This window comes from Dicentrarchus labrax, unplaced genomic scaffold (assembly GCF_905237075.1).
Source record: "Dicentrarchus labrax unplaced genomic scaffold, dlabrax2021, whole genome shotgun sequence".
Taxonomy (NCBI): Eukaryota; Metazoa; Chordata; class Actinopteri; family Moronidae; genus Dicentrarchus; species Dicentrarchus labrax.
This window is the reverse complement of record NW_026136716.1, coordinates 15,075,919-15,092,421: the sequence shown is the minus strand read 5'-3', so window position 1 is coordinate 15,092,421 and position 16,503 is coordinate 15,075,919. Positions and strand designations below refer to the sequence as shown.

Genomic DNA, 16,503 nt, shown 5'->3' with positions numbered 1-16,503 from the left:
AATTGCATGTGCATCGGTGTGTGAATGTGTATGAATGAGTTAGTTTCTGTTGGATGGGCTTTACCATCACTGAGTGAATGTGTGTGAAAGGGGGAATGTGCCATGTAGTGTAAAAGCGCTTTGAGTGGTTGGAAGACTAGAAAGGCGCTATACAAGTACAGGTCCATTTACCACTTTGGAAGTGTGTGTGTGTGTGTTTCTATCTTTCTTGGCTCTAATTGGTTGTTTTCATTCAGGGCTAGTGGATTTTTGCAAATGCCATTAGGAGCACTAGAACGAGCCAAAGGAACATGATAAATTAGTAGATTATCCGTCTCTTGTACTACTGTCAGGATATAGTCAAAGTTACAGCAAATTTGACAAAATTAAAGTTTTTTAAATAAAAATGAACTACTGCCGCTTTAATAAGAATTATGGAAGCAATTATCAAATTATATGGCAACATAATATGACATAACCTGTGGTTCTCACCCCGATCTTGATAAATATATTGATTAATCTGGAAACAAATTGCATGTCGCCCAATCCTAGTTTCATCACACAGTTTACAGACTGATGTCCTCCATCCTGAAGAGTAAAGTCCTACCTTTCCAGACTGCCTGGGGAGTGTGGAGCAAATATACAGAGCCTCTGCCTGTTTAGAAAGCCTGCAGTCTCAGCAGCAGAGGAGTGACTGGCATTGATCACTGGCAGAGTATAGTTATTTTATGGGAAGAGACTGTAAAATGTTACTGATTGCTCCTTAAAATGGGCAGAAAAAAAGAAGCTTGGTTTCTATTTCATCCACACAGAGACTACTGTATGTCAATGCTAAGTATTCGCTGAGGAGGCCTCATCCTCGTCTGCACGTGTCAACACCAGAGAGCTGGCTGCTCCTGAAGAATCCCGTTGTCATGCCTCAGCGGTCCCTTTACCGCCTTTATGTATCTGTTTGCTACCCTGAGGCGACAGGAATTGTCTGGGCTTAAACACAGAGGAAGAGAGGAGTCCTCGTCGTCTCAGATCTCCCCCCTCTCCCCCCATCTCTGTCTCTCTGCATGCGGTTACTGCCACTGTTTGTCTAAATCATCAGAGGCGAGCTTGTCCTCTGTGAAGTATTAAGCACCACACTTCTTGCCCTCATCTTGTGGTACTGCTGTAAGTCTACAGGTCTGACAGTCTCTTCATTCTGCAAGAGAGCACATGGCCACACACTCCATCCATCCATACACTCTCAATCCACTGCTGGATTTACACTGGGCTCTACCTTGTTTCTGTACTGCACAGATCTGATACAGTACACAGAACTGCATAGACTGTTGACTGTAAAATGCATTGATCCATACTTTTTTGTGCGAGCAAATGTATAGTCTTTTATGCCTCAAATGCAAGTCTAAATAATCCTGATGACGTCAATGTGTGGGTGTTTACCAGGCTTAATGACACAGACTGTATAACTAAAAGTGAACATCGTCTTTGTGGCTCAGTAACAAGTTTCTGAAGAGATGTTAGGAAGTTCATTGTGGTCATCTCCATCTTGGAAGTCCAGACTCCGGATGGGCAAATACCTGGGATGTGGGTGGAGCTGAGACGGGCTAAATGAAGTCTGGTCTGCTTTACTTATATTATGCCGAATCTCAATTGCAGTGGCTACTTGTCTGAATCTGAGTCTCCTTAGCTAGTCAAGCTATGGATTCTGAATTGTATTTAAAAAAAAAAGTCTAGGAGGAAAAAGGAGAAGTTAGTGAACAGATTTGTCTGCTTTCACCACCAATGCTACTGACTTACAGATGTGCTTGATCTGCAGTGAGAAATTAGCATTATAAGGCTCATGTGGCTCTTTTGATAGTAAAGTTTGCTGAGAAAAAAGCTAGGGTAGGTACTATTGGAGTAGTAAGTAAAGTAAGGTTCTGCTCTGTGTTTGCAAAGTCAATGTAGGATCAAACTGATTTTGAAGCTGTTATTTTAAGGTAAATCAGGTCCAGTTCTAATTTAGTAATAATAGTAAAAAGTAGCACAGATTTCAACCGGTGGCTAATGTGCATTACATATAAGTATTAAGTAAGTACTGAAGTAGCTATTTATCTTTATTATTTTTTAACCTTTGATTGTTTGAATTTGGATCAGAGAGGTGACTCGGTGATGTGAAAAGACACAACAATCCTCTACCATGTAATTTTCTTTTTAAATTAGAAGGCTTTCTGTCGGATTAAAAACCAAACGCAATGCATGCTGGAAGTATGGTAATAAGCTATTGATATTTCTAAACAACAGAATTGCAGCATTAAAGTGTACAATCAGTTGAATATTTAGTCAACAAAACATTTTAAAGCCTTCAACTCATAAGTAATGAAATGGTTCTATATGATAATTAATTTTAACCTGACCTACAACTGACAAATATATTACACTGAAATGTAAAAAATATCAGTTGTTTTGATGAAATTGAAATTTTACATTGTACAGTTAGATTATTGCAATATTTGATTACATTTAATCTAGAATACAATTTTAACAGATTCTACCTCAACTAAACCCTCCACTATGTACTTCGGATGATAAAACCATGCAGCATGCATGCTAATACAGGGGGGAGAAAGGTCATATGTGTCATGTTTAGAGTTTCACTGCCACAGGTTGCAGGTGGATTTGTTATCCTGCTGAACATTCGATTTGGCTTCACCCATGCACCAGTGACGTCCCCTCATCAGTCTCATGAAAGTCACCCAGTCATTCTGGGCCAGGCTGCTGACAGAAGCTGATATACACTTCAGAGGCGTGGAGGATACCCCCGACCGCTGAGGGTTATGATGTGGGGAGAGGGAATAAATAATGACGATATCAAAGGGAGGCCTGCCTTCTGTGCAACTCTCAGGATCTGTCTCCACTCTTCAGTCCTGCTGTAGGCCTGTTTTCACTGACATCATGATGATGTTGAGAAGCATGTTGATTTTAAATTAACTTGACCTTGATATCACGAAGGATCTTATTATAACGTTCAAAGCTTTAGCATCCGTTTCCAGCCATTTATCATTATCTAAATTTAAAAGTAGACTGTTGAATGGAAAGGCTATCATCTGTGCATTATGAATATGCTTGTCATTGAGATCAAATAAAACGTGTATGTGAATAGCATACATAGGCCTTTATTTATAGATTTACATTTAGAAAAGCAGAAGTCATTAAAGGGGTCTGGAAAGATGAATAAGATCTGGAGAAAATGTTACAAAACAATGTCCTGTGTCCAAGTACACCAATGGGTATCTTAATGAGATAACAATGTAGATTTGGTGTGTTTTAAAAGAAAATCCAAGTTGTATAATTGTGGTTGATACACTCCTTTGTAACAACCTATATTTACTCTTTTCTGTAAAGTGCCCTCTTGTGGTCGTGCAAGTAATGGCTGTTTTCAAGACAGTTTGAGTAGCACAAATCACATTTAATCTAATGTTTTCAGATTCCGATTCAGGCTTGCAGTATGAATGTACTGTCTTTAGATAGCAGGCAGGAGTATTTAGTAGAAGGATACCCACATGGATTTAAGCATTAATCAAGCTTTGCTACAGTAGGTAGTTAATAAATAATTATATTAACAGAAAGCAAGCTCACATTGCCTGAACTGTCTTGGGTTACCGATAATTAGATCAAAGATCATAAATTGTTAGAAATCGGAAAATCAATACAGTTGTATGCCTCTTTGTCTGCTGTTTTCTATTATTATTGTTATTATTATTATTATTTTATTATTGTTATTATTGTTATTATTAAGGAAGTAAAACAAATGTCAAGAAAACAAAGGTTCAAATCAAATTGATTGGGTGCCCACAGCACCACCCCACCCCGGGTAAATCCGGCCCTGACATGATGGCTTCTGTTCACAATTTTTAGTTCCTGTATCATGCCATGCTATATAGCCCACACTGGCATATAAACCAAAACTATGCAACTATTTCAACAGTTGGAAAACAAACGAATTTTAGTGGAGTAAAGTATTTCCCCTGTCTCGGTTTTATTGCTCCAGGATCCTGGTCTGAAGAGCAGCCGGTGCCATGTTCCATGCTCCATGCCAGAGCTGCCACAACACAGCGGCTGGTTAAGGGTGATGGAGAGAATGCGGCAATCCATTGGCTGCAGGCTTAGTAAATTTCAGTCGGTATAGTCCAATGGCAAGCTAGAGAGAGAGAGAGGAGAGGGAGAGGGGAGGAGAGAGAGGGAGAGAGAGAGAGAGAGAGAGAGAGAAAGACCTGGTTTCTCTATCACTAATCTTGTCCTCGCAATACACTCGCTCTATGAGAGCAATTAGATTCAGCACCGTTTCCAGTGCCTCTGCAATGACTCATTGAAACATCTTCTGTGCTGATAAAGCCGCATCTCTATTCTCCACCACACACACACACACACACACACACATACACACACACACAAACACACACTCACTCACACACGCACATAGGACGTATAGTTGGGCTGCCTTCAGTACATCGGGACTGCGCTTCTTACTTTGGATTTGCAGAGCAGGAGGCTGGACGTGGACTTTATTGTGTTTTTCCTATGTGGTGTGTGTTTCGCCTGAAGTCGGGACTTACATAAAAGAGTCGGACAGTGGAGATACATGCTGAGGTGAGTGTGCTACCGGCTCAATGTGATGCTGAGCCTTTACAGTTTTTTTTCCTCCAGTAGGGAAACAGACTAAATTTATAGACAAGGGGCTGAATATTTGTGCGTTTTCGGGCGCTGACCCCCCCCCCCTCCTCCTCCACCACCTCCTCTTCTGATGGCTTGTCCGGACGCGTTTATAGGAGCCTAATCCACAGGGAATTCATCCAGAGACATTTACTGTTCATCTCAACTGGATTATAGTCATTTTTACAACCGGAACTTCCTAGAAAAATATTAGGAAACAGGCGCAATATGGAGGTTTTTATCTAAAACCCCGCAGCAGTAGAGCCTCATTCTTGCGCACTTTCATCCGACTCCAGTTGAGGTTTTGTTCACGTGTAAATGTTGATGACAGAATGAATGATAACCACCACAGCCAGCAGCGAATATACTGATCACACATAGCGCTGTTTATTATTTAACCAAACTCGGTGCCAAAGCAACAAGCTCTGTTAACTTTAATGCGACAGGACGCACAAGAGAGGCGGCTGCGATCCGACAGCGCAAAGCTCGCTCCCTCAACACGGCAAAGCGTTTAAACCCATTTCACACCTGCGTTTTTTCTCCACAACTCTTTTGTGTCGAGGTGCAGCAGAAATCTTCAGCAGCCCGACGCGCGCATCTCTATCCGAGCAGCCACAAGATGGTGGTGTGGATATCTGGATGTGGATTTTGAGGGAAAAGAGAGAAAGAAGGAGGGGTGGCGGGGTTGAGTGGGGTTTGTGCCTTGCATGATTTTTTTTTTTTTTTACTGCTACACCGCTGCTAATGCTGTGATTTTCAGCTTGTATTCACACTGGGTGGCATTCAGACTGCCCAAGAGGTGCATGCACTGCAGTCTCCCATCGGCAACTGGTTTTTATTAACGTGGGATGACCTTGTGTGTGTTGTCATCCACATACCTGCTGCTCAAAGATGAAATGAACACGTTCAGAGGGATTTTTAGGGTCCTTGAACAGAAAAGGGCCCCCAAGAGGACACAGAAACATAAAGCATTTTACTACAAAATGTCTTTATAGTAATGCTGATGTGTGTGTGTGTGTGTGTGTGTGGGGGTGGGTGAGTGAGTTCGCTTAGAAAAGGTGCAGCTGCTGTTGTACAATGGATAATAGCCTAACTGATAATACATTCATCTCCAAGGGAATATATTCCTAAAAAGTTGAATATCTTCCTCAAGTGCTGTAAAGCTTTGATTGATTCTGGTGTAAAGGCTGCCTTCCTTCGCCATCTTTAGCAGAGAGAGGGGGAAAAAATGGCCGGGCAGGTGTGTAAGATTCACTCTCGAGTGATTGTTTGAGGTTTGAAGATTATGATAGTTCTTGTTGTTTCACAGTGATTGAGAGAGAAGGACATGTCCAACTTTTAGGAATCTGCATGTTATTGGGGCAAAAAAATATTCATGTACTACAGTTCTGTGTCCAATCAAAGAGTCATCCTCTTTCACACATTTTCCCCTCAGCCTGTGTTCGCCCTGCAAGATTTCAACAAACTGCACACACAGCCATGTCATTCAGAATGAAAGTCAACACACAACCATTGCCCCATAATCCGCTCCTCCTGCATGTTCCAAATAATATACAGGATTCCTGGAAACATGTCGGGGACAAATGCAGGAAATTGCTTTTATTTTTTTGTCTGAGAATAATCTTCACTGAGTGCACTGGTGCAAGTATCCAACTCAGTTTTGCCTTAAATCTTATATTTTTCTCTCATTTTTAATACAGTTTTAATTCAATGGATGTTAACACTAAGCCTAGTCCTCCTTGTTTCCTTTTTAGAATTCATAACCGAAAATTATTTAGCATAAAAATGACAAACCAGAACTAAATCTGTCCATAATGTTGCAGTTTCAATTCCTCACAATTCCTCGCATCTGATGATGTCGTCATTTCCACTGCAGGCCTTCCATTGTATGGTACATCAACATATTCAGTGCAGACAGCTGTTTGCTGATCTATCCAAACCACATGCACACAAACACATGTCTAACAGGTAGAGACCGCAGGAGTTGTGTAACATGTTGTGTTTGCCATGTTGGACTATCTGCTATTGATACATTTTATTGTAGAGCTACTGGAGGTCTGAAGGAGGGATAATTGCACAGTTTGACATCCTGTTGTGTGTCATTCCCACATACTTATTACTCTATCATTCCTCTGTTGTGTGTTTGCTGCAGTATCCTACAAAGAATAAGAAAATGGCAGATGTGGTAGCTATGTGTTTAGTCTTTAACCATATTTGGAAGAGTGATGGTGTTTAGCAGTTACTAAATGACCTGTATGTGAATGGCATTGGTAGATGAGCCGTGAGCTTTCACTCTAAGCCCACATTTGTTGGATTTACATACTATGTGAGTGTCAGTGTTGTGCACATAGTCTTAAGGGGCAGCTGCAAATATAAAAAAGTGGCATCTCTTATGGGAGGGCAAAGGAAGTTAAAGGTCCAGTGTGTAAGATATTATTGGCATAAATAATATTAATAGGAATGTCTTCATTAGTGTATAATCACCAATCATCAAAAACAATATTAAGATGAGCATTTTTTTCATCTACAGACACTGTGGTTTTCATTCCATGGAAGCTGCCATGTTGAACCGCCATGTTTCTACAGTAGCCCCGAAGGGAAAAATCAAACAATCGATGCTTTAAAGTCGCCCTCCACTCAAAAATATTTTTTCTTCTTGTTCTTACAGTTGAATGTTTGACCTTTACTATGCAGAATGATGTATCTGCAGAGTCTGACACTAGAAGGATGTTTTCACTTTCATCTGCTGAAAGTGGAAAGTTTCTCTGTGCTCATTGAAAATCAGATTTTAAGGGGCGTGGCCTACAAGCATGATTTGTGACATCACAAATAGTTTAGTCAACCCTGGTCCAGTATGCAAGTGTGCACATACAATGAGAATTGACTTTACAATGAAGTAGACATTTTGGGTCAGCAGGAAAACTTTAGAAATGAAGAAAATTTGTATATTCAAAGGCTCTGGAATTTTTAATGAGGTAGAAGAAGTAGATTACTTTTTTATTATGGAAATTATACGTTTTTGTGGAAAAAATGAATCAGACACACAATTGTTTCAAGCAGACTATTTCCATATATGTCTTCATATATATCTGGAGAGGATCTTATTTTTCCTCCATGTTGTGGTCAGTTTCCTGTTTTGGCCCGCGGTCAAACCAGACGAACTAAAGGCTGGCCTGTCGAGTGAACCTCTGGTGTGACATTAAGCAAACATGAAGCATGGATGGGTCCCATTAACAGTCTTTTCACAAATACAGATACAAAGACGGTGTCCGGATATTTAAACACGTTGCCACTATACATTACGAGGTAGCTAATTTCTTAGGGGTGTGTTTCCATGCAAAAGTTTTGTCTTCTTCAAGTCATAGGAGCTTGGTAAAGTTCTATTTTTGAGAAGTGGAGAACCTTTAAATGCTTTGAATGTTTAGACTTCTTTTACATAGTTGAGTGCAGTAGAAAACAGCTCTGTGCTTCCATTCCAAGAGGGAATCAAGAAGATGGCAATTGGTTGTCTCCAGGCTATTGCAGCTGCACATCAGAGGACATCAGCAAAAACTTTTAACCTTTCTCAGCTTCCCCACATTGTGCCACTGGGTGACAAGAAGTTCAGTTCCCAGTGAATTCCATTCTGTCAAACACTCATTATGTGGAAATGTATTAGCCTATTTCCAGATTTCTAATAGCTAATGGAGAAGGTGTAAAGTTGAAGGCATGCAGTTGTAGGGACTTTTTATTTGTGGGAGACATCCTCAGCCTGGTAAAGGACACCTAAAAAGGGAGAGGCATTGCACCATTTGCAAGGTGGCTCAGTGGTTAGCACCTTCAAATCCTGAACTGGCCGGCCAGAGATCCTTTGTATGAGGACTGCATGTTCTTTCTCTGTTTGTCTCTGGGCTTACCTTCCATAATCCAGAGACATACTGTATGTGTGTGGCTCTAAATTGCCTGTAGGGTGTAAACTTTACTGTCTCTCACTCAGTGTGAACTGGGATAGGCTCCAGACTATAGTAACCATGTAAAGGATAAGCAGTCATGCTGTTTATGGACAAAAATCTAATTCAAATTACGATTCAACATATTTCCATCGGGATACTGTAAGTAAGGCAATATATTGCAAGCCCTCAGTTTATGTTTAGAACACTGCTAGCAAGAAGTTGGTAAATTAAACACAAAAATGTATAGTGTTTTTGAGAAATTATACAAAATCACGAAACAAACTATTATGATCAAATATTTTTCAATATTTTCTTATACCATACCAAGCATGTACAGATAATGGGTAAATAGAGGGATATTTCTAAAGGCCAGGGTGTGCTTGAAAAGAACTGGTTCATAAAAACTTAAATTTGACAACGTTTGAAGGTACAAGTATTTCCTCCTGTTCTGAATGGCCATACTGAAAGTCCGGGTGAATAGATTGCCGTCATAAAGAGAGGCACAGTGCGATTAATTTTCAAACCGTCTGTCCTGGAAGACATTCATGGTGAGAGGGAAATTCAAACACATAGTGTGCGTGATTGCTGGTTTGGCTGTTCGAAATTCCAATTCTCATCAACCTGCCAAGGGCTTTGTTTGAAGCATATTGATGCCATCACCACGTTTGGGTTTGTCACAGGAAATTGTAAGAACATTCTGCAAGCTTCAAGCTCAGGCAATAATCTTATTAGATTTTTTTAATTAAATCACTGAGCTAGTGCGTTTCCTCCCTTATAGCATTGATTACATTTGTGCAAGAAGAGTTCTTTTGCCTTCTGTTGCTTTCCAGACATGCATCATAAACATCCTAGCAGTAGGTCTGACTTTAATGCAGGAGTTAATTCAAACTAATTAGCCCACATAATCTCAGTATACAGCAGGGGTCTCAAACCTTTCTCAGAGTTTTTGCTACCTAAAGGGAGAAAATTGTCAGGAGGGCTACTCTGTATACTCAAAGAACACCCATGTAAAAATGTATGCTTCCAATAAAATAACATAGTGTTGTGTATTTTCACCTTTAGTCATTTTCATATACAGGATTGAACCAATTAGATTTAGAATTTCGGGTGTGGAAGTTATTTTTTCTCTGGTTGTGGTGTTAGCATTGAACAGTTTAGCTCGCCTAAACAAGGTAACCCAATTAATTGGTAAATTATGAAAAGTGCGACTCAGGAAAAGTCGTTGAGGGCTAAGGCCACCATTTGGGGCAAAGAGAATTAACACCAAATAATGCAGAAAGGCATAATAGGGAAGCATGGTTTCAACTCGAAATATGTAAAATGCTAGTCTATACATAGCAGTAATTATTTAAATGTTTTGACACAGTGGAACCCATTTCTTCTTTGCAAGTGTCATGAAAAAAAAATTATTGATTATTACGATTAAGCACCTCATAGACTACCGGTAACTTGCGGACACCACGTTTGAGACCTCTGTAGCCTATTTTCATACACAAGGGCTGGCTTGGCTTGACTGGGTGTGACTCAACGCATCAGCCTAGTGTGCCTGGGATTTCCATCCCCATTACAACAGGGTTAGCTGATTGAAGGTGTTTCTTTAAAAGCATAGAAAGCAGCAATGGTTAAGGGACCTGAAGATTGAAGGAAAAGATGGATAGAATGTAAATAAAATTGTTATTTTCTGATTGTTTCATGGCAGTTACATTATAAAGCACAAATATACACAGCCACCTCCCTCCCTGCAATGTGAAGACTTGTTTTTATTGAAAAATAGCTGCTAACAAGGCTCTGCTAATTCAGAGATAAACACATTTAATTTCCTGTAAATTATTCACAATCATTTAATAATGGTTATTTTGTTATTCAAAAGCTTTTGTTATAAAGTAGCATAATCAGGAAATTTTTGATTAAAATCAGCAACTTAACACGACTCCTATAGAGCTGAAAATGAATATGAAACAGTAACATAAAGTCTGTCTAGTCTACTGTACAGACATGAGTTGAACATGCTTGTTTGATGGAGAAAAGGGGGATCGTCACGGTTAGCCGTTGTTCACGAGATGTCACCACAAGCCACTCGGAGGCGGTCAGGTACTCTTTGACCCGGCTTTGGAGGTGGTCCAGCTTGGGCTCATCTTGGCACAGCTCAGTGCATTTAAACTGGCAATAGAAATGCCAATCAGCGCAGCATGGTTTGACTCAGCAGGGCCAAAAGTATCAATGGAAAAGACCTACTGGTATACTAAGCAGTATATTCTACGTACCTGAAAAGATGCAGTGATACGGAGTTTTGTGGCTCTGGCTGTAATTTGCAGTACGTTTAATACATCTGACTCTCATCATGGTCCAAATGCTTCAGTAGCTTTTTGATCCTGACAAGAACACAAACATTCAATGTATAAATATGCAAAAACATACACACAAACACATCATATATGTATTATATATGCAGCTAATTATTGGCTGCAGTGGTTCAAAGTGACTGTGACATTTTATAGTTAGGAGGACAGGGTGCCTCTGACAGGATCATTTTATAATGATTGAAATGCAAATGACAGAGAGCGCCTTCATTGATATTCATAAGACTTATCTCCTATAATCATTATGAGTGAGAACAATGTTGGCAATCTCCTGTGTGCCTCTGCCAAGGAGAGCCATGGAGCACACTCTGCATTTAGCCTGAGGGATAGTTTATCATAAAACGGCACATAATAACAAATACAGTACACTGTTTCAATTTATCACGGAAACATTTACAAGCATATAACTTCAGTAAACAATGAGCAACAATTTCACCTGTGCAAAGAGCCACTGCATTCAACCCTTTCACTGTTTGACTATTTCTGTGCTGCCTTGTGAGACGACTACAAACACAGCCACTGATATTCTTCATATAATAGTAAATTTCATCATTATATAACCACTCTTGTAGGCCAACAGCCATTGATGCCTGTGGTTGTACTCCAACTAAAATCATGTGCTCAAGGCAATATATCTCCTGTTGCTAGGATGTGATCATTGAAAATACAGTCAAAGGTAAAGAGGCTACAATATGTCCACAGTAATTACCATGATATAGTAAACATCCATTTAATTAATCAATAAGCACATACTGTATTTTATTGTTAATATGCTTATGTTTTTATAGTATTAATATGCTCAAAGCATTTGGGAGTTTGAAGAAAATCAGTTTTCCTTATTAATATGCAAATGTGTATAATGTCAGTGCATAAAGGAGAAGCTCTGGGGTAAATATGATGATCTATTATGTTCTGTTCTCGTGTTTAGTAGCCCATGGTCATAATAACACTGAATAGAGACAGTTAATGTGAGTACCATATTAGAATACCAGGAATTAAAAACCTGGGGGAGAGTATCAAACGATACTGTATGGTATTAGTCTGTTTTCCTTATTGTATATATCCTATAAAAGGCCAATACCAAGAAGTGTTTGTCCATCTTGTAATATTTTCTGACTTCCCTATATTGTCTGTGGCACTCAACTTCAAGCCCATGTTGTTGTAAGTATTTTTTTTCAAGGTGATTCCTGTATTTGTCGAATCCGTATATTTGAATTTGACTACTTTAGAGCCAACAAAATAAACAAAGAATTCAGTATTTCTCCCCCATAATTATATCCCTGGCATGAAGCCTGGATTACCAACTGGTCAAAGTGGGCAACCGCCCCAGACCCTCAGGGAACCTAAAGGCTTCAGATCCACCATGCAATTAGTTTGTGATAATTAAATTAAATGAAAGTGTACACACCATTACAGCACATTACAAATTAAAAAAACATAGGGACCTAAAGCCTCTGTCATTTTAGCATATACAGTGCTGTGATTACATGGTGCATTTTACTGCATACATTAGTACTTAATCAAGCTACCACAAACTAATTATATAATTAATTAACACAATAATTATAAAATGGCTTTTTGTGTGGCTGTAAATGGACTGTAAATCCTTTACTACCCATGAAGTACCTCAGGGATTAGTCCTCAATCCTTTTCTAATCTTTATCTTTATGCTTACCTTTATTTCAAAATCATCATATGAATATCTGTTCTTATGCAAATTATTCCCATATTTTCTTCTTCTTCCAATCTAAAAATATTATCCAATAAAACCCAAAAAACAACCAACTACACGTTTGTCTTTGAGGTTAAAATCTTGTTATCTCAAAACTTTTTTCATAGGTCAACATCAAGTCTAATAGTAGTAATCCCAATGTTACCTTCAATCTTTTATTTTGTGATTTTTGTTGAATCTTTGCAACATTTCAAAAAATGGAATCTCATTTGTCTTCAAAGCACTTACACTACATCCCAAGTTGACTACTGAAACCTTGATGCGTGGCCATTGTTTTGTTAGCTGTTTTGGTTGTTTTAAAGGTCCAGTCTTTAACATTTAGGAGGATTGTCAGAAATGTAATATAATATTCATAGGTATGTTGTCATTAGTGTATAATCACCTAAAGTTTTGTTTTGCATTTGTTTCTTAGAATGAGTTGTTTATATTGACAGATGCCGTGGGTCGTCTTTTGTGGTGGCTGCCATGTTGATCCGCCATATTTCTACAGATGCCCAGAACGGAAAAAGCCAACACTGGCCTGATAGGGTTGTTTGCGTTTTTTGCGGCCACCATAGTTTCTATTTTACGCTTGGAAAAGCAGGATGAAGCTAGTGAGTTGCAATCTGAAACTAAAATGCTAGATGCCACTAAATCAACTGTGTGCTTTTTAAATGAAGGATGAGGCTGTTTAACAGAGAGGGAAGGCTCTGTGAGGTCTTCAGTGTACCCTATCCTGTTTACATCTTAAATAATAATATGTACCTCAGTAAGAGCCACAGAGAGAACAGAACAAACTAACAAAATTACATTATATACATTTAGTTGTATGAATTCATTTCTGTTTTAAAACTGTATTTTCTCTGAAGCTGTGAGGAGCTCGGCCTTTATAGAAACATTATGTGCTCTCTTTTGCTTCCTGCACAAGCTGAGGCAAAACTGTATCTTTTAATCATGTCATCAATAAACAACTCCTCTGAAGCTGTCCCAAAATCTGTGCAGGAGCCATTTCCTGAGTTAAAAAAGCGGATAAAACGTTATTAGTCCTAAAATGATGTCCAAAGGAGCATCACTCTGATCATTTTTGGCCAGTTAGGACTGATTTCCTACTCTGAGATGTCTGATTAACGCCACATTATGTAATAATTTGACACATTTTTACTTAATTTTGCTCTAACGCCCGCATTTTGTAATTGTGGCAGTTAATAGATAATGCAAAGTTGCACTTTTTTATGATGAAAATCGAACAATATGGTACATTATTTGAAGCTGCAATTCGTAACTTTCATAAAATAACTTTTTGTCATTATTGCTTAAACCTTAACTATATCTTGACATTAGTCCATCAGACAGATAATCTGCCAGAGGAACCATATTTTTTCACAGATTTTCAGTCTCATCTACTACTGTTACTGTCAGGTTGACAGTTTCAGCAAATATGACCAAAACTTTTATTTCTAATAAAAATCACTTTCTGCAGCTTTAATACCCAACCAGAATTGATGTCTTTATCTGTTATATATTTAACAATTAACCAAAATTAAATATCCAAAATATTAAATTACAATTATGATCTGTAGTGTCCCCTTTGGTGTTATAGTTGACTCTGATCGTAGTCTAAATAGCCACATAAAAGCAGTAACAAGATCAGCTTGTTCTTACAAATGCAGCAAAGCTACTTTATGCCAAATATTCAAATATTAAATGTTTCTCTTGCAGGGTTGACTACTGCAATGGTCTTTTGACAATTAAAAAAGTTTCAGCTTGCAAAATGCAGTTAATCAAAACAAAATCGCACAGCTCCCACATTCTGTAATAACCACCACAATATGTAATACTTTATTACAAAATGTGGATGCTATTACATAGTATGAATAAGAATAATAATAATACATAACATGATATGAAAATGTTTGAAAATTTGTTGAGTTATTACATAAGGTGGTGTTACTACATAATGTGTTGTTACAGGACTTAGACTTGTCTATGGAAACTAAGCAGAGTTAACAGAATGTGTGTGAATGAGTGTAAACTGAGCCCAGCAAACATCAGCTGAAGTATAGATTTTAGTATGATATGATGACCTGCACCAACACTGAAATCCTGTAGCATCAGAGTGAAAGTTGAGCCATTTGTAGCTGACCACAGGTGCTACCAGCCAAATATCAAAAGTGACATAATATAGGTGTAAAGGGATAATGATTGCCCTGTGACGCTTTTGTTGTAGTGTAATTTGCCTAAAAAAAGCCTCGTTCTTGACTATTTGAAATCATTCGGCGGGCTGCTCGGCCTCCTTCGCTCCAGCAGAGGAGTAAAAAATGAGAGTAACAGTGTGAATTGGAAAACTATTTTCCCCTCAAAAATATTTTGAAGGGCTTGTTTACTGCAATCTTGAAAACGTGCCTTCTCTTCCCATTGCCAGCTCCACAATATTGTTAGCAAAGCAGAAATTATGAGACATTTTTGCCTCGGTTTTTGCCAGTTGTCAGCAGGTGTCATTGATTGTTACCATGGAAACGCCAGTGCTAGCTCTGAAATGAGCCTGAGGGTAGGATGGCAAACTTTTTAGGTTTAAAGATTTGGTTCACCCAATTTAGAAAATAAAATGCTTTTCTCTCTAACCTTGGGGGGTTAGTATTGGGCACTTAAAAGTTAAGGCTGGCTATTTTATTTTATTTTTTATTATAAACAAACACAAAACAAACAATGTTTTAATCTGTATCACAATACATTCTGACTTCCCTTTCATTTTTAAAAAGGCTCAGTAATTTCTTAAAACAGCTGGGCATTGTAGTTTTTAACAATCCACATTTTGTGCTCCAGTACAGGACAGTGTATGGGAGATTTAGTCAAAATAAACTACAGTACATGGTAATGAAGGAGCATGTTGCACAGTGCAACAGTAGATATATTCATTGTAAGTTTGGGTTTGCACATGGGATTTGTTGGCTTTGAGAAAATTATAGAAAATAACCAGACTTTTCCTTAGAAATAATTTGGCCTTTTTACTTGTGCAACTGTATAGTCCAGGAGCAAGACTGGCCTTGTGGTTTTTAACAAGTCTTTTTGCAACCTACCACTGCGTTTTTTTTCATCTTAAAGGTACCCTGTGTGGTATGGATGCTAGGTTGACAGTTCTCAACTGGTTGCACATTGGGACCCACATTTCCCTCAGTCACTAAGTCGCTACCCACTTTTATAGAATTCAAACCAACCCAATTTATTTTTCAAATAGGCTAGTAAACACATATACAATGTCATGATGACATGCACAATCTTGTATCCCTGCATTCGAGGAAGATGCTGTTAAGGTGCAAGGTTGTACAGCTAGTAAACATTTTTTACTATTACTATTACATCTTTTTTTAACATAAAATATACACATATTTTCATCCCTGCAATAAGAGCACATTACTCTCATAATGAACATTACAACTATGTCCTGCTGATTCTTCAAAGTCAAAGTAAAAGTCCAACATCAGATAGCTAAGCATTTAAAATAGATTTTTGTTAAACACTCCAAGACCCATTCTGAACGAGTCCACAACCCACTTTTGGGTTATGACCCACCAGTTGAGAAAGAATCCCTTACATTGTGTTTGTTGTTGAGGCCTGACAAACATGCTAATGCATTTCTGTTGTCATGAAACACTTCCAAAGCCAAGCTTTTGATTATTGAAACCTGCATCGTTTACATCCATGCTCGCTAATTTCTCTTCCTCTTCTCTGCCTTTTATTGGCACATTGATACATGCATTAGCCTCCAACTTTCAGTCAGTGAATAGCATGAAACCATCTGCAGAAATATTTATCGTATAACAGCGTGCTTGTACACAAT

General features: G+C 38.5%; 1 protein-coding gene across 2 annotated transcripts in view; it reads left to right on the top strand.

Annotated features, from left to right (window-relative positions):
* Positions 1 to 4,221: 4,221 nt before the first annotated feature.
* The window catches only part of nlgn4xa (neuroligin 4 X-linked a), a 104,808-nt gene continuing 92,526 nt past the window's right edge, over positions 4,222 to 16,503 (top strand). For both annotated transcript variants that reach the window (XM_051427254.1, XM_051427253.1), the window contains exon 1: positions 4,222 to 4,599. The gene's annotated coding sequence lies outside the window, so the exon portion shown is untranslated. The remainder of the gene's footprint in view (positions 4,600 to 16,503) is intronic.